We start from the raw sequence: 26,377 nt of genomic DNA on the forward strand, positions 1-26,377 counted from the left end.
TTGTACTTAATGTATGTTCTTTGGAGCTTTTCTTCTCGGGCCTTCACTGAAAATGGGCTGTCTGGCCCATTAAACTTTCCCGATAAACAAATGTCAATAAATAAATAAATTCTCGTATGGAAAATAAGAATTGATGAAACTGAAAAGGAGAGGAGACTGGTTTAAAAATATCATGATATGATATTTTTATGTTAATCCTTGGATTGAGCTAGCAAATAAAAACATTAAAGCTATGAATGTAACAAATGTATGGTGTAATATGAAAGTAAAATGTCAAGATTTTTTTAAGGAGATTATTGATTAATAAATTGCCATTCAAAGGAAATATGCCATATAAGAAATCAATGAAAGAGTCTGGATAAATTGTGGTAAAGAAGAAACTATAGAATATGTTTTCTCACAATGTATAAGGGTTGCAAAACTGTAAAAATTCTTTGAAAAGTTAAAACTGAAATAGATATGGAAATTATTATGTACAGGTTTTACAGCCATAAAAATAAGGAATATGTTAGTAAAATAGATAAAAGATTAGTTTACGTTCTGTGGACCATTTGGAATGCAAGGATAAATGAAATCATATTTAATAGTAAAATGGAGATTAGCAGTAATTTTAAGAAAACTAGATAGTTGTTGTGGAAAAAGCAGTGAGGGTCAAATAAGAATAATGAAGACAGATGTTTAACACAAAAATGGAAACGAGTGGGAAATTATATACTCTACAAATTGTAAATATGCAGTCTGTAAATAGCATTGTAAATAATGTTTTAAATAAAGACCCCCTACTATTACATCTACCCGAGTTACAAGCAACTCAAGCAGATCGGGCCTTGATTTAACATTTCATGCAAAGGATGACATACACTGGAGTAAAGCACCCTCCTTATGGTGCACTGCAGTGTCAGTAATCCATCTACCTGGTGTGGGAATAAAACCTACAGCCTTCTGCACCAAATGTGAGTGTGCTGCTTGTTGCACTAGTGACAATACATACATAAAGTTTGAATTAAGTTTGTGTGAACAGAACCTTTAAAGGCAGTGAGCCAAAATGCTAGTTTGTTTCTTAAAAAATAAAGGAAGAAGATTTTAAACCAATTCATGAGATGCCAAGAGTGTTTGTTTAATAGGATTTTTTGCTTTATTTGGCATTTTCAAATGGTACTTTGGAAAGTGAAAGTGGAAGAGTTTTGCATTTAACAAAAATTAAATGTCTGTGGTATAACACGTTTGAGCATTTAACTAACACCCTATGCACAGAAGTAAACAAAGGGCCTTTCTAATAAACTGCAAATGGATGTATACCTTCAAGTCCTTCAGGCAACCCTAGCATGCTGAGATTGTTCCACCTTGCATAATTTTCTATATCATCAAGTTTTCCCTGCAATTGTCAAGCATGTGCTCTCAACAATGTCATTTAATTTGCATTAGCAGAGATCACTTCCACTAGCCACTTCATTTTGGTTTGTTGATCATTCAGCTTAGGCCATAATTGTTTAAAACACAGGTCATGTTTTGCCTTAACTGATAGGATGTGTGACATATCAGCAGTCAGGTTTTGTAATAAGGCTGTCATTGAGTTTAGCCTTTGTTCACATATGGATATCAGCAGAAACTTCTTATGAACCTACCATTATAATGAGTGAGTCTGTGAACACACAAACGGGATGAAAAACAGCACTGTTCATGTTAGAGAAAATGCAAATAATTTACAGCCGCAGAATCACTGCAGTAAGTCGACTACTGGGTTGAACAATCTGATAGGTTAAAAAATAGACTGCTCAATCATCTTCAAAACCACAAATAGAAAAAAAGGGCTTACAGGCAAGAGCTACTAGGTCAACATAGCCACCACTTGGCTGAGCCTGGGAATGTCCTCAAAACAAGGCCAGTAATGTGAGGTAGTTTTGTTGAGAACATAATTAAGCCTTTAATATTTTATGGGTAAGTTTTAATGATATTCTTAACAGTGATAAGTTTTGTTGGATATTGTCAATGAAGTTTGAAATTGAAACTATTAAACCAGTGTTATACAGAGGTGAAAGCTGTTGGTTTTGTGAGTTATGTAATAATAATATCTAATAGTTAAGTGGGGATAAATATGTGGTGAACTTTTGCTTTATAGGGTGGCTGGGGATAGAGGTAGGAGTGAAACACAGGTGCTGAGCAGCACAAAATAATCAGCCTCCACATGGAGAGTGCAGAGAGTATTCACTGCACTAGCTGGTAAACTATGGGTATTACTGATAAAAATAATATCATACAGAATGACTGTCAGTATGAGCACTCATTTCTAGGGGGCGCAATTTGTATTCACAATAGAAAAAATAGAAACATGCGTGGTATAGTTTAATAGTAAATCAAAAAAACTTAGTGAATCAGTTTGTGTTAAAAGCAGAAGGCAGCATTTTATGTTTCCACGACAGTTTCTAGTCAGACTAATGGAGACTCAGCTATTACCTTCATTGCAACACACATGGGAATATGCAGCTGGCAGGACTCTATGTGTTTAGTCTGTGCAGAGAGCACACAAAGCCTGCTAAGTGTTCTTTTATTTACACTTTGATGACTAGGTTAGTCCTACTAGGCCAGTGGCCTCTTTTCTGGGGAGAACCAAGGTGGTATTCATCCTGACTAGATTAGTTTTGTTGGGAATTGAGGAACTTCTCCTACAAACAAGGGGAAAAGCTGAATATAAGATGGTGTCGAATGATGTAGAAAAAGCTTATGACATTATGATGAAAACATTTATGGGGAATATGATTTGGAAAAAAGTTTCTTTAGCTTATTAGCGTCAACTTAGTTATGTACCTGTAACAAGGTTATGGTTACTGGACGATTAAATAAAACTACTAACATAGGGAGAGGGGTAAAGCATCAATGACTCCAGAGGGGGGGTATTATTTTGTTGAATATCAGTGCTGTTTGTATGGTGTGATGTGCAGGTGAGAGACGCCCGGTGGGGCATTAGGGTATTAAAGTATCTATTTGTTATGGAATTTGCAGATGACTTGAGTAATGATGGTCAGAAATAATGTGTGATTCAAGGAAGTGCTTATTGTAGAGGAAAAAGAGTGAAAGAATGTATCTTGATAAAGAATATGAAAAAGAGTAAGAGGTTTGGAAATAGTAAAGTTGTGGGTGGTGGTAATCTTTCTGTGGCAGGAATAAGTTATGGGTGGTAAGTTTGGTAAAAGGGATATTGTTGACAGCAGCATCTCACATTCAAAGGGAAAAATTTAGATGAAGTTGCTAGACTTCTTAATATCTCTTTTAATATGTGAAAGTTTATTTGATTCATTTTTTTAAACTTGGAAAGCTGCAGTACATCAGAAGTGTATATGGGTTCACAATGTGTCATGATAGTTGTTGGAAATGTATTTTAGACCAATACAGGGATTGAAGTCAAGTTTAGTAAGGAGAGAAGTATAGCACTGTCACAAAAACATATTCCATTTAACTTCATTACACCTATTTTGCATAGTATGTAATATTTTAAGCTGAGATGATAAATTAGACAAGGCATTTTTTTCAGGAGAGATATGCATACTTTTGGAAAAACAGACGGTAGGAAAGAAAAAGAAAAAGAAAAAGAAAAACTGTGATAGCAAAGAATTTAAAATGTATGCTGATAAAATCAGGATGTAGAAAATACAGTTTAATAATATAATTACAAACAGGAAAAATGGTATGACATAATACAGAGATTTATTATGTTAAAGGACAGAATGAATATGATAAAAAAACTATAAATGAGTGCACAGAAAAGATTTATAGGTTCATAGATGTACAACCACTGGGGTGTTTATAAGCCTAACCAAGCATCCCAATTGTATCCTGCAAGTTTATGTGCTTTAGAATTATTTTAATTGGTATATTTAAGCTAGGACAAGATTTACAAGCTGCCTTTGTCCATTAGGGAGATAGATGCTAGACCCAGTTTTTTCTTTTTTTTTTAACATGGTTAGAGAAGAGCTTTGCTTCTCATGGATGCTCCAGAGCAGGGAGATTCTCAGAGACACATACCTGTCCCTCCAACACGTCCTATTTATGCTGCAAGAAAAGTGTAATTCACTAGATTGAGTAACTCTGAAGCTATTCATTTTGCAGATATGCAAAAGGTCTATCAGAGTTGGGCTCAAGGATGCCTTGCATGCCAGGGAAGGATTGCCTCTCAACACTCTGTAGTACATGGAGTATAGAGTATGCAGCTAGGGCTTGGAGGTGACCAGCAGAGGATATGCTCTTCACTACCTATATTCTTTTTGTTAGGAACCTCTGTGGATATTCCAGTTGTTATATGTGCTGGTCAAGCACATACCGAAGGGGTGTTATACTCAATGATGGCCCTGATGAGGGCCAAACACAGTGGAACTATGACTTCCTTAGAACTGATAAATGAAATCCAAGTAAACCACCAAACCACTTCAAGAAGTTAAATCCATAAATGCATAAACAAGAAGTGATACCATGGCTGAATATATTTATTTGAAACATGTAAAATCTAAAAAGACATAAAATAAAATAGATGAGCACTTTCAGATTTTAGCCTTCTTCAGATCTGATTTCCTGTTATCAAGTGCTCATTTAAATATTAAAACTACCCAATAAAATCCTTGCTTCACTGTTGTAATGCCTAAAAAACACTTATGTCTCTCTTCACATTCACAAGTTCAACTAGCCAATCACACAAGTGAAAAGGAGGGGGTGTGCCCAATCAATGTCATCACCTCAGCCGACACCTCTTTAAGATAGGTTTTATTGGTAGTACTTCATTCAGCCCTGGTTCCTTGTACACCCTTCAGTCAGCAATCCATTTACTTTCCTGATATTCAGTCAGTCCTTCCAAATCACCTTTTCTTGTGCTAGATTTCAGCACCTGCAAGGCCATAAAATGAAAGAAATGATCAAGGTTCACACTAATGTGTTTGTAAAGGGCATTGGTGCTATTTTTATTCTTAATGTCCCTTACGTGCGATTGTATCCTGATCCTAACTTGGCAGTTAGTTTTGCCTATATAGAAGGCAGCGCACTTCTTGCACTTTGCAACATAAATAATGTTCTTTGTTGCACAATTCACAAACATAGGAGTTCTATATGTCTTGCCCGTGATCAGATGATGGAAACATTTATCTTAAATCAAATGCTGACATGCTGTACATTAACCACATCTAAAGGTACCACATTTCTAGGTATATGACATCTCCACTTTTTCTTTGTCTTGACATAGTAACTGTTTCAAATTCTTATTCTTATAGCAGAAGATCGGATTGTCTCCTACTGTATGCCTTATTGACTCATCAGTTGTTAATATCCACCAGTTTCTTCTAATTATTTCACATATCTGTTCACCATCTTTACTGTATGTTAATGTACATCTCATGGAATGTTAATCTGTCCTTCTCCCAGTTAAATCATCTTCACAACCAGGGTTAGGGTTCCTATGAAAATAAGGTTGACCCTTAGTAGTTCTTAGAGGTCGCACATTCACTATAGTTTCATTAATTTCTTGGTCTTTATATCCTCTCTGTAGCAGTTCTTCTTTTGTATGTATTACACTTTCTTCATAAATATTATCCTCAGTGTTCAGCCTAGAATGCAGTAAATATTTATTAACCACTTGTGGAAAAAATATGTCATGGGTGCATGCTCGTACGATGCAGTGTGTTGTTTCGCCAGTATCCTTTTCTATAGGTTTGAGTCTGCGTATTACCATCTTCCTGTTTCACTATTGTAACATCTAGGAAGTCAATGATGGTTATGGAACTCTTGACCTCAAAGTCTAGAAAATATGTAGTGGTCTTTAAGAAATTCACAAATTGATCCAATTCATTTTCGCTGCCATCCCATAAAATATATGTCATCCACAAATTGTTTGCAATAAAGGAGTCTATCTCTCCAGGTGTTATTGTAATGAAATACAAAATCCAACTCCCACTGTGCCATTACTATATTTGAATATGAGCTGGCATATGTTGTGCCCATTGTCACATCCCATTTCTCTATATAATATTGGTTTCCAAATGTTAGAACATTATTGTCTGGTATAATATCTAATAAGGAGTATAGTTGCATGATATCAGTTTCAGTATATTTATTGGTCATGTACAAGAATCTTCTAATGGGTTCAACACCATAATTGTTTGGTATGACTGTAAAAAGGCTTTTTACATCCATAGTTACCAATAATATACATCTATGGAGATTTTTATCATGACGGTATCTTGATAACATCAACAGAAAGACCTCTGTATCTCTTAAGACTGTTGTTGTTTTAGTCGTTGTTCTGTATAAATGGAAAGGAGTTCCGTAATACAGCCAGCCCCTGAAACTATGGGACGCATAGAAGGATTATGTAATTGTTTATATATCTTTGGCATCCCCATTATCTTTGGTACTAGTGGATTTTTCACCAGGAAATATTCATATAACTCTGGACTAATCAATTGTGTTAGCATGAGGTCATAAAGACTTATGGGTCACATCCATTATCAGTTTATCCAGCTCATGCCTTCATATAGGTTTATAGGTGTTGACATCATTCAATAATTCAAACATCTTCCGTTCATACCATGAGCTATCCATTATAATGATCGCTCCTCCCTTGTCTGCAGGCCTTATAATTGAGTCATTGTTCATCAGTCTTTGTAAGGCATCCCTTTCATCCTTGTTCATATTGTGAAAGCCTTTAGACCTATTTGTTTGATTCTTATGGAAAACATCCTCTTCACAAACTTTCACAAATGTATCTACTGTGGGAGGCAGCATTGGAACCATAAGACTTGGTTTCCTAAAATTTGTAGCCATATTTGTCTCATGTGCCACATTCATATTTATTTGCAAAATATTTTATATCAAATACAAACTCACTATATCTTGATGGTTCTGCAGGAATAAAGGGCAGACCTTTGTTTAAGACCTTACATTCATTGTCTGTTCATAGGTTCATAGGTTAGCACTAATACATAGTTCGATAGGTTCATCACTAAACCTAGTGTCTGATCATTTTCATGGATATTTTGCATTCCTTCCGGTCCCTGCTTTGAGACCGATTCCTCTGGTGCAGTTCTTTATGCTTCAGAAAAATTGGAAAATTAGAAAAAACAGGTAGACTGGAAGTTTTGGGATGTGCACCTGCTGGCCAATTTATTTTATTTTATTTTATTTTATTTTACATTTGTTGACAATTTATGTTATTTATCATACTGTCTGTAGTAGTAGTCTATGTAACACAGAATGGGACTGAAGCACTTGGTTGTATTGTATTCTGTTCTCTTATTTCTGTGTTAATAGGGTTAACAGTATTAACTAATGTATTATTACTTTTATTCACATCTTGATTCCTGGTGCTCCCTGGAGCACTAATATTGGCATTTTCATTCAAACTGCCTTCTTTTTCTTTATTCCTACTTGGTATGAGCACATCCCATTTTATCTTCTTAGTTTGCTACGTTGATGTATGGACAGTCATTGTTAGTCATATTAATAGTTTTGTCTTTAGCTCAATTTTTCTCATCTCTAGGCCATTCAAATATATTCAAACTATGAAAGACATTAAAATCATGCATAAGCTTCTTTGTCTTTGTTTCCTTTAATTTATCATCGTATTTAATCAATGCTATCTGTAATTCAGTAAATTTATCCAAAATGGAGTCAGGTAGTGTCGCTTTCTCTAGTTCCTTCTGCTTAGATTTCAGGAACTGCTTTACCTCCTTCTCAATAGGCAAAAAGTATTCTAATAGCAGCTTGATGTAGCTAAAACTCATATTCCTATTTATTTCTTGCCATTTTGCTAACAACTCTGGATACATCTTTCCATATGAAGACAACATTTTATTCACATGCCCCTGGGTATCAGGCCATGAAAAATATATGTTTCTAAGTGGAAATGCTGCCATTGGAAATGCTTCAGTTTAAAGGCAGTATTTTCCACTTGTTTATAAACAGTTAGATATTGTTCAAACAAATCACTTACTGTTTCTTTGGCCTGCCCAGTGTTCACAAAACTCAGTTGTAGCAGAGGGTTGCTGCTATTGTTAGAAATAAACATTTATTTGACCGTATTTCGTATATTCTGGGTCCTTTGACTCAAATTAACATCCCTTTCTGGACAGTAGTTTAAATCCACTTGATTAATCTCCGCCATGTTTGGTTTACAGGAAGACAAAAAGGCAAGACACTGATAAATTAAATCCAAGTAAACCAATGAACTACTTTAAGAAGTTAAATCCACAAATGCATAAACAAGAAGTGATGCTATGGCTGAATATATTTATTTGAAACATGTAAACTCTAAAAACGCATAAAATAAAATAGAGGAGTGCTTTCGGCTTTTAGCCTTCTTCAGATATGATTTCCTGTTATCAATTGCACATTTAAATATTAAAACTACCCAATAAAATCCTTGCTTCACTGTTGTAATGCATAAAAAAATCTGATGTCTCTCTTCACATTCACAAGTTCAACTAGCCAATCACACAAGTGAAAAGGAGGGGGTGTTATAAGTTTTATACTTAAGTGTATGCAATATAACTGATCTTGTTATTAGTGTAATACAATGTACAGAATAATCAGATGTCTTATAGCAACAAAACCTCTACTCTTTTGGTAAGTGGCCCTGGCTTATTTTATACATGCCTAAGCTACCAACAGCTCAGGTAGACAGGGCCTCAGTTTAATGTCTCATCTGAAGGGTAACAGTCACAGGGTAAAGCACCCCCTTAATGGAAATTGAATTATATCACCTGGGGTAGGATAGAACCCAAAGCCTTCTGATCTATCAATGGCAAGAGCAAGTATGCTACTTATTTAGCCACTATCATCACATGCACACATTCATGTGCGCATGCACACACACACACACACACACACACACACACACACACACACACACACACACACACACATATGCACACGCACGTGCATGCGTACACGCACGTGCACACACACACACATGCGCACTCACACACACACAAGCGCGCACACACACACACACACACACACACACACACACACACACACACACACACACACACACACACACACACACACAAAGTAGCAACATCAATATAGCAGTTTAAAGCACGTTTCTTGCAGCAGAGTAGCACACTTTAAGGAACATACAGTAGTGAGGAGGTACACAGGGTTCTTCAGTACAGTGGAAAGATGTAGCTCTCAGGTGTGTTGCATATGAGAGCTCTTTCCTTGGAACACTATTTAACTTAATTTCTCTGCCACTGTTTGCAGTACCAGTTTTGTGGGTGTGGTGCAGCTACTGTTTGTTATTTCTCAGCCTCAATACAACCACCAGCTGAGGTTGATGTATTGTCTGTGACATGAGCTGCTTAGATGGATCAGGAGGTTCCTAGAATGAATGACTGTCTGCATAATCTCCAATAATCATATTATGCAATATGTATTATGTTAAAAACACTTTGCTGGCTGTGGCAGAGATGTGCTACATGGCTCCCCACATGTATCTAAGCAACAGAACCAGGATTTCAACAGGTCAGATCTATTGCTTTGTGCTTTACTTTTTTCATACTGCCTTTTAGTCAAGTATTTCAGTTATTTACAGGAATCATCATTCAAAGCTCCAGATGGTAGCATGTGAAACACAGTCAGAACACATGGAGTGTTGACAAATTTATACACACTGTCTTTAGCTCTGGATATGTCTAATTAATGTAGTGCCTACACTTACTTACTGTGTGGCCCTATGAATATAAATGTGCAGGAAGCACTGATATAAATTACTTGTACACCAGACATGGGAATCATGGGTCCTACCCAGATGCTGTGCAGACAAACTGGTTATCAACCTATCTGATGCACTCTACCCAGGAGATGGTAGCCATTCTGTTCGAACTATCATAATCGAATCCACAGACACCAGGTCAGTTCTTTATTGTGATGAGTGTGCTATTTTCACCACCTAATATTTCAGAAAGGTGCTGGGGAAACATATGTTATCAAGGAACATCTTCAGCCTGTGATTACTGAATGGGTTTGTGTTTCAAACTTGAAGGTCCATGAGTCATGCAGAAATTAGAACAAGTCACTTAAGGTAAATCACCCGTGCAATGAGGATGGTGCAAGGTACTAAACTCTGCATTTGGTGCGTAAAATAAAACATTTTCAGGTTTTACCATAAAAGCTCATGTAGACTCCCACACAAAATATCTTGCTCTTTACAAATTTGAGGTTCTCTCCTTAGAGTGCTAAAGCTTGAGTTACCCCTTCTTTCATATCTAACTGCTTAGTGCATACTGCAACTCTTAGGATATGAACCCACTTTTTTACATCTTACTTTTAAAATCTGTAACATCTGGTCCAAGACCCTCAATCACTGAAGAGCTCACATTATGCTTCTTAGAAGTCATCTTGGAATCAGAGCTACTCTTTTTTCCTGGTGAGAGAAGGAGCACAGGGACAATATTTCCCGGAGATTGCGTATCCCAAGAAACCCTGAGAAATGCTTCATAGTAATTACTTGGAATTTGAGCTACAGTTCTGGTGAGAGAGAGAGAGCAGAAGGTCATTGATTTTTGATTGTCTCTGATTGGGCAGCGTGTATGTGTGTGTGGCACATTCCTGACTGGCTGGCTGCTATTTAAGACATCTACCAGGAAAAGATTACAACAACAGTACAAACTTCTGCATTATCTCACACGAGACTGCTCATTACCAAACAGCCTGTGGCCTGCTTCTTGTCTGTGAGATTAGTGCTACTATTTTGTTTCTGGTGAGAGATGAATCAAACAGACATTGAATCCCAGTAGTCTGGTGCTGTGGTGAGACTAGCACTATTAATACCCATTTAGGTGAGTCCACATTACTCATCTTTCTTGACAATGTCAAGTCATTCTTTTGAATAAGTACTGCTTAATTAGTTACTATCTAATCTAACTTCAGAGTATTGCCCAAATAGTTCGTCCATAAATCATTAGAGGCTACTACAGCAGTTTCTCTCAAGTGTTTGGCAATACAGGCACTTTGAGTTGACATTTTTGCAGTAAAAGACCCTTGAAATTTCACAGGGCAACTAGTTTACACAGTGTCAAATCACTGCCCTCAGAGTTATAGACCAGATACACCTGACTTTACTCCATATTCTCACAGCAACTATCCAATCAATATAAAAGGGCCTGTTGCCATGTATATGAATATCCCACTATCTCTACTGCAGGCCTGGTGGATATGGCATCCTGAGGCACCACAGAAATTACCTCATGTTCACTGATAACCAACTAATTCTTGAACAAACTGATGAGGATGTGAGAGATGCATTTACACAATGTCACAGGAGACAAAACTCTCAGACTAAAGCACTCCTCGTGTCAGTCACCTATCAGTAGTGCACACACTGCACCATTATGCACAACATGAACCAGAGGCATAGACCCACAGATGCTAAGGCACTTAAATTTAACCTTCCTAAACCCCAAAGTCCTGCTAGATGAAGCACACATAAAATGTCCTCAACATCCCCAAATGCACTCTTTCAAAACAACACCCATATCAACACACACAGCCTCATCTCATGGAGTCCAAGCTTCTAAGCCCATAATGCAAGCTAAGACACAGTGATGACATAGGAAACTATAAGCCACTGGAACCAACTCAGTTTGGTTTTGTCAATGGCAGGTCATTCCTGCTCAGTTTGGTGGACTTGTTTGAGAAGATCGCAAAGCAATGGATGAGGGCAAAAAGGTTCACACTGCCTACCTTGAGCAGGCCAACACATCTGACACAATACCCCACTTGAGTATTGTTGACAAACTCAGGAGGTTAGATATAAACCCGTATGTTACCAGGAGGATAGCCAAGTGGCTCACAAACAGGACACATGAAGTTAAAATTGGGGAGTCCACCTCTACAGAGAGGCCAGTCTCCAACAGAGTTCACAGGGATTGGTCCTGGTGTAGCTCCATTTTGACATTTTCTTCTCTGAAGTTAAGGCCTCTGGCAGACCAAGTTGGAAAATGACTGACACTAATATTCTCCAAGAAGGGCTGACACAGACAAATAACAAGTGTCAGAACCATGGACTAAAACTAACTGTAAAGAAATGTGTAATAGTATCCTTTGGGAAGTCAGCTATCCCTGGTAACTACCATATTCACAACACACCCCTTACAGTTGACTTTGTAGGCAGGAACTTGGGGATACATGTAGACCGTAATCAAACCTTTGACCATCAAGTGTTTGCATTCATGAGGAAATCATTCTACATTGTGCAACTTATAAACAAAGGTATGGCATTCCAGGTCTAAGGAGGTCATTGTTCTAGTATATTCAGCACTTATCAGACTTGTCATTGAGTACAATGCACCCTTGGTGTGTACCTAATCAGGCATATCCAACAAATGGGACATCTGCAGACACCCTTGGTGTGTACCTAATCAGGCATATCCAACAAATGGGACATCTGCAGACACCCTTGGTGTGTACCTAATCAGGCATATCCAACAAATGGAACATCTGCAGAGAATCCTCATTAAAAGAATGCAGGGCATAAATAACATGTCCTATGCAGATGACCTCAATCTATATCCTAAAGGCTGCTGAAGTAAGAGCTATGATTGGGGTACAAGGCATCTTCAGACCTCAGTCTAATGGACATCCTGCATATCTACAAAAGAAACAGCATCAGAATTATCCATTCTAAAGACTTAAACCCTACCTGTGATATAAATGAACCTGCTGAAGAGACAGGTATGTATCCCAGAGACTGCCCTGTCCCTGGAACAGGCTCCCCATCCATTTGAAGCAGAGTTCCTCCCTAACACAATTCAAGTGTAGCTTGGATAATTGGATGGGTAACAGGAAATTCATCCCTCACTTGGCACTTATGTGTCTAATAGAATCAGGCATCCTGTAAATGGTTCATCTCCCAGGCCCATGCATGTAAATGTTTCATATGACAAGCTCCTGTTTATACTACCAAGGGTACCAGAACTTGTCGGAGACTTGAGATTCATGGATAGGCTTAAAAAAGCCCCACCAGTCATTAGCTCCCTACACACCTATGAACTTATGTAAGTTTAATAGTACATGATGCTTACCTTGGTGTCCAAGCTGGTGGTGGAATTCCATGCATTAGTCCTAATGCTATTAGTATATAATACATGGCAGTTAACACATGTATAACATTCTTTTTTTGTTTTGCACTGTCCCATGTTACTTTGTACTAGCAAGTGAGCAGCAACAGTGCAAGTAATCAGTAACTGCTGCTACATAATCCCTACTGCTACTTTGTTGTAACTCTGCAAACTCCCACTTGGGGTTTTGCTGTTATAGTGGCTCACAACATGTTGCTTGCCACTTGCTCCTGATATTTATCTCATTATACATTCTTTACATTGCACGCCTTCATCTTATCACTGTATATGGTCATTTACATATGCCTTTTCCTGTGCTGCTTTCCTTGCAGCTCGGTAATAATGGCCAGTGGAACATATTGCAACATCCGTGCAGTTTCCCACTTCCAGCACAACAGCATGATGCTTTATGTGCAGCTGGACTCTGAATACCAGTCAATATTTATTCCTTTTTCTTTTGGCATATCTTGTGTTTTAGTGTTGTATGCTTTTTGATTTACAGTAGAGCTTACCATTTTAGCTATATTTGTATTCTAACACTTTTTGCGCCCTATACTTCTGGCTTATTTCTCTAGTAATTCAAGTGACCTAGCATGTTCTAACTAACCCTTATGTCAAGACTTAATCATTGATAAGTAACTTTTCCTGAGGTATACTCATATATAACTGTGTTTCTTAGAGTCTTGACTTTCATAAATGAAGTTGCACTTTTAATGGACTTTATTCCATTATTGTATGTGTTTATATTTTGCAATATTGCTAACGTAAGTTTATAAGTTTACACATTTCATGTTTTTTTAATGTTTCATTGTATAGGTACTTGTTGCAGCTGATAATACATCATACGTTTTATAAACATTAACATAACTGCTATCAATCATGACAGAATATAGTCTGCAATCTTCTCTTATGCCTAGGGCAGCAATGTCATTTTGAAATCTGGACAACCAGTCTGCCCACTGTGGACATAATTGACTATAACTAAATGTAGCAAACAGATGCAATCCAAAAAGCTCAAGTAAGGTCTTGTATGCTACCTGTGACAGGACTAACAAGAAACAGAGTACAAAGGATTAGTCCAGATAAAATCACTTTAGCTAGCAAATCTAATACCCTCCTGTGGGAGGAATAAAGACACCTTCTTGAAGTTTCAAGTACTTTAATCAATTAAGTAGGTAGATGGATGAGTGTTCTAATACATTACATTAAACAGGTTAGTTATTTAATGCCAGTTACAAACAACAGTTGGAGGGTCCAGGGGAGCTGATTGGTGGAAAAGCTGGAAGATAGAAAAACAATACCTTAGAGGTTAGTCCCTTATTTGAATTTTCCTGAAAATCTCCTGAAATTTTCCTGAAAGACCCATGAGGGATTACCAGCTCAATAGCCTATGGAACCTCATTCTTAGTTAAAAGGTTTTATTTTTAGTAAACAAAACATGACAACACACCATAAGCTGCCACTATAGAACTTTAAGAAAATACATTCACCTGAGCTTCATCAGGTCCATCTAATAGAGTGATTTACACTTTGATCATTAAAAATGCCTGCTCTTATGAGGCTATCACCAGACTTTATTAGCCTATTTTGTATCACATAAAATGAGTGGCCGTGTCTCCCTGTCACTTGAAATGAGTGGTCATGTCTCCCTGTCACATGTAATGAATGGCCGTGTCTCCCTGTCACATGTAATAAATGTCCATGTCTCCCTGTCACATGTAATCAGTGGCCCTGTCTCCCCTGTCACATGTAATCAGTGGCTGTGTCTCCCATTGTGGGGGGGTCATATTCCTTGATGCAAATGATTAAGTTTTATTACAGAACTTTTTCCAGTCATGGCCACCCCTATAGCCATTCAGGTAGCTTCCTTATAAAGCCTGTTGTTAAACATGAAGTAATTTTTCCTAAGGGTTAAATCTAATAGCCTTCCCAGAACTTCTGTCTCTCCTGGATATACATTCCTGCCCTCTTCATATGCCTCTCTTACAGCCTGAAGCTGTATAAAGTGCTTCCACATCTGTTGTGACCAGAATTGTGGGATCACTGACTGGAATGCCTCTAATTTTATTTACAATATCCAGAGTCTCTAATATAAAAGATTTGTTGGCCTTTAACATTGTTTTTTCTAATATATGTGGACCAATTTGAGGTTTAAGGTACTGTTAACAAGCCATTTCCTGTGAGTACAAGGACTGATTCCTTCAGCCTCCATTCTCAGGCTGTGAAACTCTGTGTAAGATATTTAACCAGGCACCACTTCCGGGCTGAGTATGAATAGGGTCCATGGAGTTCACTGCCCTACCCCAGGAAAAAAAGACTTGCCGTACAAGTACTTGACTCAAGATTTTATGTGGTGGGTCTTTATGCACTAGAATGTTATTCATACCTCTCTCTCTAGATGAAACAATCACATTTAAAATTAGAATCCCTTTAACAAATACTGTGATATGAAAATTAAATATTATTCCTTGCTGGATTATAAAATTTAACCAGAGCATTAGAAAAATACTTAACAAGAGGTGATATCATGGATTCATAGATGACAGGTGAGCTCAGCTAAAATCTTCAGAGTCTAGATGTTAACTATCCAAATTATGTAAATAAAAAAATCAGACAGCTCTATATTACATTATTTCAAAAAATCAGCAATACCAGATGATCATCTAAAAACTTCTAGATTATATTATCAAATGCCATTTAAACATCAGATAGAATATATGTGGAATTTGTGGTTACTGAGCTGCTGTTACTTCATACTCAATATAATGCAATTCTGTTTATTCAGTTCTACAAAGAATTCAAAAACACTATCAACTCACTTCCTACTCAAAAATAAAAACTATATTGGATAATTAGATTAAATGCGAATAATGGACCAGGGCTCAACGATCATGTCACACTACTTTCTGTGTTGAAAAAGAGAGCACTGGAACTTTATTTTTTTTCCATTGGTTCTACAGAATTCATATTTGTCTGTATGTTAAATAATTATGAAGGTTCTTTCAAGCCAAAAGTTTATAATAATATATTTTTCAATGACTTCTTAATGTATTTTTAATATATATTTTTATATATTGCAAGGTATTTTATTTTAATTCCTTATGTATACAGTTTTTCTACTTGATTCTCTTATTTTATAATAGTCTATGCCATTTTTATTAATCGGTAATTTATATAAAAGAGTGATTTTAGTAGCATTTATTTGTTCTGAGGAAGTCCCAGAGTATAATATGTGGGATGAAAGCACTTAACCTTATTTCAAAATTCTGCTGTTTATTTCAAATAAAGAATCCTTGGTCAGATCCGACCACAAACTGATAACCCTGGACATCCTCACTCCTCCACCTCCCCCAATCAAAGAAACCATAGTCAAAAACCTTTCCAAAGCAAACTTCAAACTACTTGCATCCGAAGTGGAAAGCTTCACTATTCCCTTGCAGAAGGATAATGATATCCAGGATGCGGAATCCTACACCAAGGCACTCTATATGCATGTTCAGGATTGCATGGACCGTGCTATCCCAAATAAAACCAAGACTCCTTCCTCAAGCAAGAAGAAACCAGTCTGGTGGACCCTGGCCATAAGCAAACTTTACAATAAAAGGAGGAGACTTATACAAAAAAAGGCCAAATCTCAAGTAGAAAAATCATCCCTGATCAGCATTAGTAAGAAATTGAGGGCCCTCATCAAGTCAACTAAAGCTAATTTTGAAAAGAAAGTTGCTAAGGATACCAAGGATAACCATAAGGCCTTCTATGGCTACATCAAAAACCTAAATGGCAATGCTCAGGTCTGTTCTGAGCTAGTACAAAATGGAACAAAATACATTGACCCTTCTGACATTGCCAACATCTTGGCTGACAGGTTCAGTGCAAATCCACCCCCCCCCCCTCACCACCTACAGGGCCTATTACCATTCTAGGGGATTGTGTAAGTCCAATTATTACTGATATGTTGGTTAACAAGGCTCTATCTAAAGCTAAAAACACTGCCTCCATGGGACCAGATGGTGTCCCAGGCTGTGTCATACGTGAGCTCCAAAAGGAATTAACCCCGCATCTTAATACCATGTTCAGTCTCAGCTTCTCCGCAGGTTATGTGTCCATAGAATGGCGCACAGCAGTGGTGGTCCCGCTACACAAGGGTGGGGCCACAACTGACCCTGGGAACTACCGACCAATAAGCCTGACCAATCTGATCTGTAAGGCTATGGAGCAAATCATTATGGAACTCATAAATGGAGAGATTGGGAACCTTCAGTTGCTGGACCCCACACAGTTCGGCTTCATCAAGGGCAGATCATGCCTCTTGAACCTGGTGGATTTCTTTGAGACAGTTACTCAGGCTATAGATAAGGGAAAGGAGGTACACACAGCTTACCTTGACCTTGCTAAAGCATTTGACACCATTCCCCATTCAGGTATTAATGATAAGCTCACCAGCCTGGGCATAAACCCTTACGTCACAAGATGGATCGCAAACTGGCTCTCAGACAGATCCCATAAAGTTAGAGTAGCGAGATCTATGTCCGAATCCAGACCAGTAATGAGTGGTGTGCCTCAGGGCTCTGTCCTCAGGCCCCTCCTGTTTGGTACAGGCAAGCACGGAAGGGCTGTGGCTGACTAAGTTTGCGGACGACTGCAAACTGGGTGCTATAATAGAGTCTCCGGCTGACATGGAGATCTTCCAGAAGGGCCTAAATGAGACTGATGCATGGTGTCAAAGCCATGGTCTCAAGCTAAATGCAAAAAAATGCGTAGTAATCCCCTTTGGAAAAAACAGAGTACCCGCAAACTACAACATAGGAGGTAATCCCCTGAAATCTGAAGAAGAAATAAGGGATCTAGGGACCCAAGTAGATAGTCAGCTTTCCTTCAATAACCATGTTGCCATAGTGGTTAGAAAATTCTTCTATGTGACCCATCTGATCATGAAAGGGTTTGCATCAAGATGTAAGGATGTAATGGTGCCCCTCTACTCTTCCCTCATCAGACCCATTATTGAGTACAATGCACCAATTGGAATGTACCTGGCTAGACATCTCCTGCAGCTGGAGAGACCACAAAGGTACCTAACCAAGAGGATTACTGGCCTCAAACAGTTGCCCTATGCAGCATGATTGAAAAAGCTAAGACTGTTCTCTGTTACATACCGCTTTCTCAGAGGCGATCTCTGTCTAACGTACAGAGCCATGTCCAACCCAGAATTGTTGAACATGCTCCATCTTAGCAAAACCAAATCTACTCAAGCTACATGCTCTAGGGATATAAACCTCAACACAACAATGAATAGAACATGCTGGAGGGATAGATTCCCTTCTCAGAGACTTCCCTTACTATGGAACAGGGTCCCGATCTACATAAGACAGAGCCCCTCACTATCACTCTTCAAGAGGAACCTTGATGAGTGGATGGGTAACAGAAAGTTCACACCGGGGATCACACCAACAGCACTACTAGATAGGGGCCAAGGGTACTAGCTGCTAGTACAAGGGTCTAGGGACCTACTAAAGGGGCAGTGAATACCGCACAACGTGGCTGGGCTAATATATGCCTTTGGGCAGATAGCCCAGTACCAACCTATGAACCTATGAACCTATAAGAGTGTTTTTCCAATTTTCAGATTTGGTGTGGAGCTTATGGTGGGATCTTACCCTGGGGCACTTTTTTATTTATACTGGATGACTGAGCCAAACCATATAGCTGAAATCTATTTGGCAGGTTGAAAGGGCTGTTTAAACCACACCATTGAATAACTGTACAAAATTGCTGATACAGCATCCATCCACACACACACACACACACACACACACACACACATAGATTTTATATATATATATATATATATATATATATATATATATATATATATATATATATATGGGTCTACTTTTACCCATCAAAATAACACTTCAGTGAAATTCAGTTTCGCTAATCTGGTTTCACGAAAGTGCATTTCTCCGGAAATGCACTTTCACGAACCTACAGTTCACTGAGATTATTGCTGGAGATCATGGTACAGTGGGGCTAAGGGAATTTTCCCTCTTTCCCACTGTAGTGTGATTTCAGAGTTGGTATATATTAGTAGTGGGGGGTGCACGGGGGCTTGCCCCTCTGTATAATTTACTGTAGTGTATTTTTTTTAATGCTTCAGTGATCTGTAGTTTCACGAAAGTGCATTTCCAGAGAAATGCACTTTCCTGAAACCAGACTAGCGAAACTGAGTTTCGCTTAAGTGTTATTTCGATGGGTCAAAGTAGACCTACATATATAGATATAGATATATATATATATATATATATATATATATATATATATATACACACACACACACACACACACACACACACACACACACACACACACACACACACACACACATTGCAGTGCACAGTTTTGCACATTCTGTAACAGTCTGTAGCTGAATGATGACAACATTCCTGGAAAAAAGTCACTGAAGAAAAAAGTACTCTTTAATCAGTCAAGTGTTGTGTCAAGTCAAGCAGAGTGTGCATCATTTATCATGTGTCTCAACGTAACAACGAGAGAGATACCTGCTCTAAAATATTGTACCCTTCACACCAAAGTGCCAGTAATTTAATGTGCTAAAGGATTAGTGTCAGCTTTCATCATCTCTAACAACCTGTGTAACAGAGTATACTATGCTGCTACAGGCCTGGCAGTCAGTGCCGTTTGCACAGCAGACCTCTTACAGTAACTTAACTTCACCATAGTTTAGACACTTAACATCACAGAACTTGTAGCCTTACCTCCTGAGTGCAATTTATATTTGATATAATATTATGTATACCTAAGACAGTTTTAACAGTACTACAGCAAGCTACTTAAAAGAGAGGGAGAGAAATAATTTTTTTTTACGCCATATGCCATTATTTAGTTTATTAATAATAACAACAACATCCATTTGTTAACCAGGTAGACACACTGGATGCACAGACCCTTTGGGCCAACCCAGAAGCATTGCCTTTTTAAGTGATTTATTCAAGGCCACACAGTAGACAAATGAGGCCTGAGGGAATAGGATCCTATACAGAAGAACTACACCTCACAACCTTCTGTGCCATCTAGTTTATTGATACTGTTTACACATTTTTCCAGACACGTCCAGTTCCTTAATTTGAATATCACTTTAGTATCGTGTGGACTATAATGGAAAGAGATGAACAGGTCTGTTGTGGAAAATAAAGACGCCAAAGCTATAGAAAGGGTAGAGTCTAAACTGTTAAGTTTCAGTTTTCATATCTGGAACCTGCTAATCTCTTAATAGTTTTCTAAAGGTGGTAGAAAATTTAAAAAGGAAGATAGGTGAGCATTGCTAGATTAGGGCATAAACTGTCAGCAGCTTATTAATTCTCTCATTGTAACTAAAACACATTGTTAGCAGCGCAGCAGATAGTGTTCTCGCTTTTAGTGCAGAAGGCTGTGTGCTCTTATTCTGTGAGAGGTTGGCATAATGGTTAACGTGTTTATCTTACAGACATAAGGTGTAGGGTTTGATTCTCACATGGGGTAATTGGTTAGGCTTAAAATGGCCCACAAGGGCAGTTAGCCCAGTACTAATCTAGGAACCTATAAAATTAAATGTTGCTGCTGGTCTCTCATGAACCTTAGTATTCAGTTCAACATTTTTTTTTCATTTGCACATTTTGCAGATTATTATTTGCAGCTTCTGTTCATTGGTGCTAATGGATAATCAGACTTAAGGAACCTCAATATTCCACAGCTGTAGTTGTATTCAGGCTTTGGAGCAGCACAAATGTAATGGCTTTTTTGATGTCCACTGCTTTTTCTGCTCATAGTAACCCAATTGTACACAGTAAACATACACATTCATAGGTATTATACACTAACGTTATGGATAGTATCGCAGTGACTCAAACAGGGTGGCCACGGTGGTGCAACGGTTAGCATTGCCACCTCACAGCAAGAAGTTCTCTGGTTTGATCATCGGCTGGGGTGCCTTCTGTGCAGAGTCTGCATGTCCTCCCTGTGGTCATGTGGGTTTCCTCTGGGTGCCCTGGTTTCCTCCCACACCCCAAAGACATACTGTAGGTGGATTGGACACTCTAAATAAGTGTGTGTGTGTGTGTGTGTGTGTGTGTGTGTGTGTGTGTGTGTGTGTGTGTGTGTGTGTGTGTGTGTGTGTGCCTTCTGTGGAATGTTGAGTGCTAGGCTGGCAGTTTGACACTGTAAAACTCCACTGCCAATTACGAGTGGATAGGGGGTCCACTGTGGTGACCTCTAACTGGGAAATGCCAGAAGAAGAAGATCACAGTGACTCAAACTATTTACCGTGTCTGTGATTCTTTGTTTCTGTGAGTGTGTGTGTGTGTGAGATATGGAAGAAAGGCCAGGCACTCTACGGCTGTCCCACCCCCCCCCCCGCCTTGAAACTCCTTGGATGGTGGCCACTGTTTATGGGAAATGACAGCCCTGCATTCTATCTTTACTCCTTTCTCCTGTGAAAATGATTTCCATTTGCAAATTATTTTTTCTGTTGCTATAAGCTGTTATAATTGTTATAATCATTTGTACTACTTACCCATCTTACTGCATTCATTTGTGTTAGTTTGTGACAGTTTTGTTCTCGATATGTCATTTGATATTATGTTCCCAGTATTTTTTGCACATGGCACTCTGATTCAGCAGCTGCTTAATTGCATGCTGATCCTTAAAATGGTGCAGTTGGATCAGTGATCTACCTAGGACAATAAATATGTCATGCCTAAACCACAAAGAAATGGTTATGAGTGCTTTCTGACAAGTTCTGCTCATGGTTTTGTTACTTGATTTGCCATTCAGTACAGTAGGATTATGGAGCAAGAGAAACACTTCTAACAATGCCAAGAAGTCAAGTCTTTTTGACAACTATCAACTTTTATTTTGTTTAGCTCACTGGGTACTAAGCAGTTTTGATAAGGCAGCCATTTCTGAAGAGCAGATAGATTGACAAGAGCAGACTAATGACTGCCAACTTTCTTACTTTCATAGTTTGAAACAGTTAATCAGTAACAGGGGGTAATGAAAGAGAGGGAGGTTTTACTTGAGCCAAAAATAAAAAGGAAGCAGCAGAGTCTTATCATATCATCATGAAGTGTCTGCCATGTATAAGATTTATCTATTTCTGAACGTTGCAGAGGCAGACAGGGAATTAGTCTCAACTAATCAACATACTGGCAGCAACAGTCCCCGAGTGCCACCATCTGCTTTGTACTTAATATGGTTTATTGAAAAAACTTTAAAACAGTGACAATAAAACATAACAATACAAGTGACAATACAATTAAGAAGAAGCAATGTTATAGTTGGAAATGGGAACAAAACATTTACGTTGTATTACACTATCTCCTTAACAAATCAAAGACAGCACCAATTCATTTTTCAAGCTTTCAGAAAAAATAATCACTATAAAATAATAACAAAACCAGAAGTGTTACCCATTAATTCCCACTGCTTGCAGCTGCATGCCAGGCTAGGGTCAAACCCTCCAGGAGAAAATAAAAGATGATGACAAATGGCAATAGAAAACAATTTGAGTGACAAGGCACAGAAAAATAAATGTGCATTCAGATATGAGTAAGAAGTGTGAGAAAAAAGTTATGAAACCATCCCTGAGGCATGTTGGATACCCATAACCACCTGCATCCCTGCATGAGATGTCTGCTAACTCAATAATTGAAATAAATTTAGTAAGCCATCACTAACAGCTACGAGTAGCATAAAACACCCACAAATGCAGAGTGTGGCCTTCTTTCCCCACAGATGAAATGGTATATCTCGTTCTGTTAACTAAAGGCACAGGATCATGCTAACAGGTAATTTGAGTCAGTCCTTCCAGGCAAAAGGAAATGGCAACACAAATTAAAGTGAGATGGGCAGTGCAGTGCGATGTGCTGTTCAAACATGCACATTTTCTAACCTGTACAAGTGAGGGCTGATGGGCTAAGGCCCTGTTTTTCATGGCTTAGTCTATAACATTTTTAAACAGATTTTATTTGACTTAGACAAACACACATACCACATTTCATCACAAGCTTTTCACTACTGCATATACATTACTATATTACCCATCATTTAATATAAACTAAATAATTTATTTTGATTCTTTTTGTAATTTAATGTAGCATTATAAAACAACCAAAGACAGATAGGGCAAAGGAAAACAGAATGGGAGAGTTGGTGGAATGGTTAATGTTTTTACCTTACAGACACAGTGTGCAGGGTTTGATTCTCACCTATAGGGGTTAAGGGATGTCAAAATGGTTAAGGTATTTACCTTGCTGTCACAAGATACACAGTTTAATTCTCACGATTAACAGAAATTAGCTAGACTTAAAATGGCCCACAAGGACAACTAGCCTAGTACTGATCCATGAATGTATTAAAGGGAAAAACATTAAACATTTTATTTGATTATAATAATGTTGCACAATCACATTAAAAGCTGAATTAAAATTCTTCCTGAACCATTCCAGATCTGTGACAGTATTTTAAGTTAGATTCATTGAACTTGTTCTACAGAAGCTCACCAGTTCCATTTTATGATCCATTTCTAGTATAATCCAAAGTATCAGTTTTTATGATCTGGGAATTTATTGAAGTATTGATACAAGTTATATCTTCACAAAGGCTGACAATTATTAATGTCAGAGCAGAACCCTTTCAGATTAAAAATTTAATATACACTTCAAATTGGCTCTGGTATGAAATGTTTTCCACAAATCATGTCTCCATTTATATATATTCTAAATAAAGATCCCTAGAAAATATTATAAATCAATGCAGATCATTTCCATTTAGAGTTTACAGCTGTCAGGCTTTAACATCCTTTTTTTCTTTACTAACAGGATTTGGGTGTTCTTTGTTTACCATTTAATCCCATTATTTATTAGGCGATTGTTTTGATAAACTATTCTGTTTATTTGTTTATTTATTGTATTTGTATTTGTTAACTCAGAAAGACAATTAACAAATGACCAATAACAGACACAGCCTGTGTATAAAGGTAACAGTATTTAGTGGCACTGAGGTTATCAAAGTGATACAACGAACATACATTTTTATATTCAAGTATAGAAAGCTAAAAGGAGGTTAAAAAGGTTTGTAAGCAAGGTTAAGCACTTCTGAGCAAAGAGATGGTACACAGCATGCAAGAATTAAATTATGTAGAAAAGTACAGTAGCTAAGATCGGTTCAGATGATATTTTTGTTTTCACTGGTGTTATTTTTATAATTTCAGGGAATGATGTTTGTGAGTCCTTGGAACATGCAAAACAGAAAAGAAAAGTCAACAAAGTGAAACTCCATTATTAGACGAGCAAAATCACACAAATAATTTATATTCAAGTTCAGTTTAACACTTGAAACTTGGGACTAAAAACTATATATAAGAAACATTCATGGAAAGTTAATTACAACTCAATCTCAAGTCTCTACTACGAACACATGATAGTATTAACATTAAAAATTGATGCTAAATGTTCTAAAAAAATATTTAAAACAAAAACATTAATATAAAAAATCAGTAAAAGAATATATTAAAATCCTAACTATTTTACAAAAAAAATTTAATATCACCTTAAAAAACATTTCCTATTCCTTTTTATGAAAGCAACATGCATTATTAAAACCAGTAAGCATTATGCAGACTTTTTACAAAAAGTTACTAAGGAATTAAAATCTTCTAATAACAGTACTACCAATATTCAATTCCAGAATTATATAAAGATTTTTAGCAATAAGAAACATAAAATTGTTCAAAACAAATACCAAAAATCAATATTAAAAACACATACCCAATTCTGTATCTCATATTTTTTTGTGAATAAAATATAATTTAGCAGATTACAGTTTTAAATACTTTGGATGGATACATGATCATTTAATCCTTGCCTGGCAGGAGCATTTAATCTCAGCTGTCATATCAAATCTTTAAATTCATTTTTGTTGCAAAGACACTGACCCTTGGATCTTTAATAACCTTTTCAATAACAGAAAACTTAAAGTTGGCTTCCCCTTTACAAACATGCATGTGCTGATACAGGGCATCGTTGGTGTTAGGTCTCGCAATATAAATGTGTTTGTAAACCCTTTTTCTGAGTGGGTATTCTGTCTTACCAATGTAATAACTTTGACAAATCTGGAAAACAACAGCATAAATAATATCGCTAGTGAAACAGTTGGCTGGTGTTTCAAAAAAAGTTTCATCTGTTGCCCCCTGTGTGTTATTAGGAATAAAATATCTTTAAAAATGTACTTGCAATGATCATAGTGCTCACATGTTTTGTAGCCAACTTCATAACTGTACCATGAATATTAAAAGTAGCCTTAAGATTGTCATTCTTTTCAAAATTCATTTTAATGTTTCTACCCCTTCTAAATGGAGTAATTTCCTATTTTTTTAATTAATTGAGGTCTGATTTAAATATACTCCAGTTTGTTTTTACAATATTTTTATAGATGTAGATTCAGTGCTAAATTGAAGGATTGCTGCCATTTCAAATTTAGGTTTATCTAACCCAGCTCTTTTTAATTTGGTAGCCGAAATCACTCTTCCACTCCAAGAATAGGCTAAAACCAGTCTTGTCTACCTGCAGTTACCTCGTTATGCAATCTGCTAAGTAGGTCACTTGGATAACTTCTCTGAAGAAACATCCTAAACAGGGTACCATTCTCTTTTTCAAACATTCCAGCATCAGAAATCATTCTTGCCAAAATTACTGATTATCCCTTTACTATTTTTATGGGTGGCAGCTATGATAATATAAAAATGAAATGGAAAAAAGTAGAATTTCTATAAATAGCTCCAGTTCCCAGAAAATTGCTTGAGTTTTGCTTATCAAAAAATTCCTTAGATGCTCAATAAGGATATATCAATTATTGTTTAAATCAAGTGTTATGCTTAATTTTTTAAATAATAAAAGCTTTGACTTATTTAGAAGACTTACCTCTACTGGTGGCCATTTTCTTTTCATTTTTATAGTAGAGTGTGATACAACAATTAACCTTACAGCATTCTCTATTGAAAGTATCTTAAAAGTTAAATGTTTGATTAATGCTATTTTAGCATTACTGGTTTAAAATGATGTACCTTTATATTCATACATTTTGAATTAGTGGGATTAAATGAAGCTGTTGCACATCAGGAAACATTTTGCTAGTTTATTTTTCTAGACATAAAACATTATTTTATTGTGGCAACCTTCGTTATCACAGTTCATATAAAACATTGCAATTTACAACCTCAGAGATATTCCTGT

This window comes from Protopterus annectens, chromosome 14.part0 (assembly GCF_019279795.1).
Source record: "Protopterus annectens isolate FY-2018-M chromosome 14.part0, PAN1.0, whole genome shotgun sequence".
NCBI classification, from domain to species: domain Eukaryota; kingdom Metazoa; phylum Chordata; order Ceratodontiformes; family Protopteridae; genus Protopterus; species Protopterus annectens.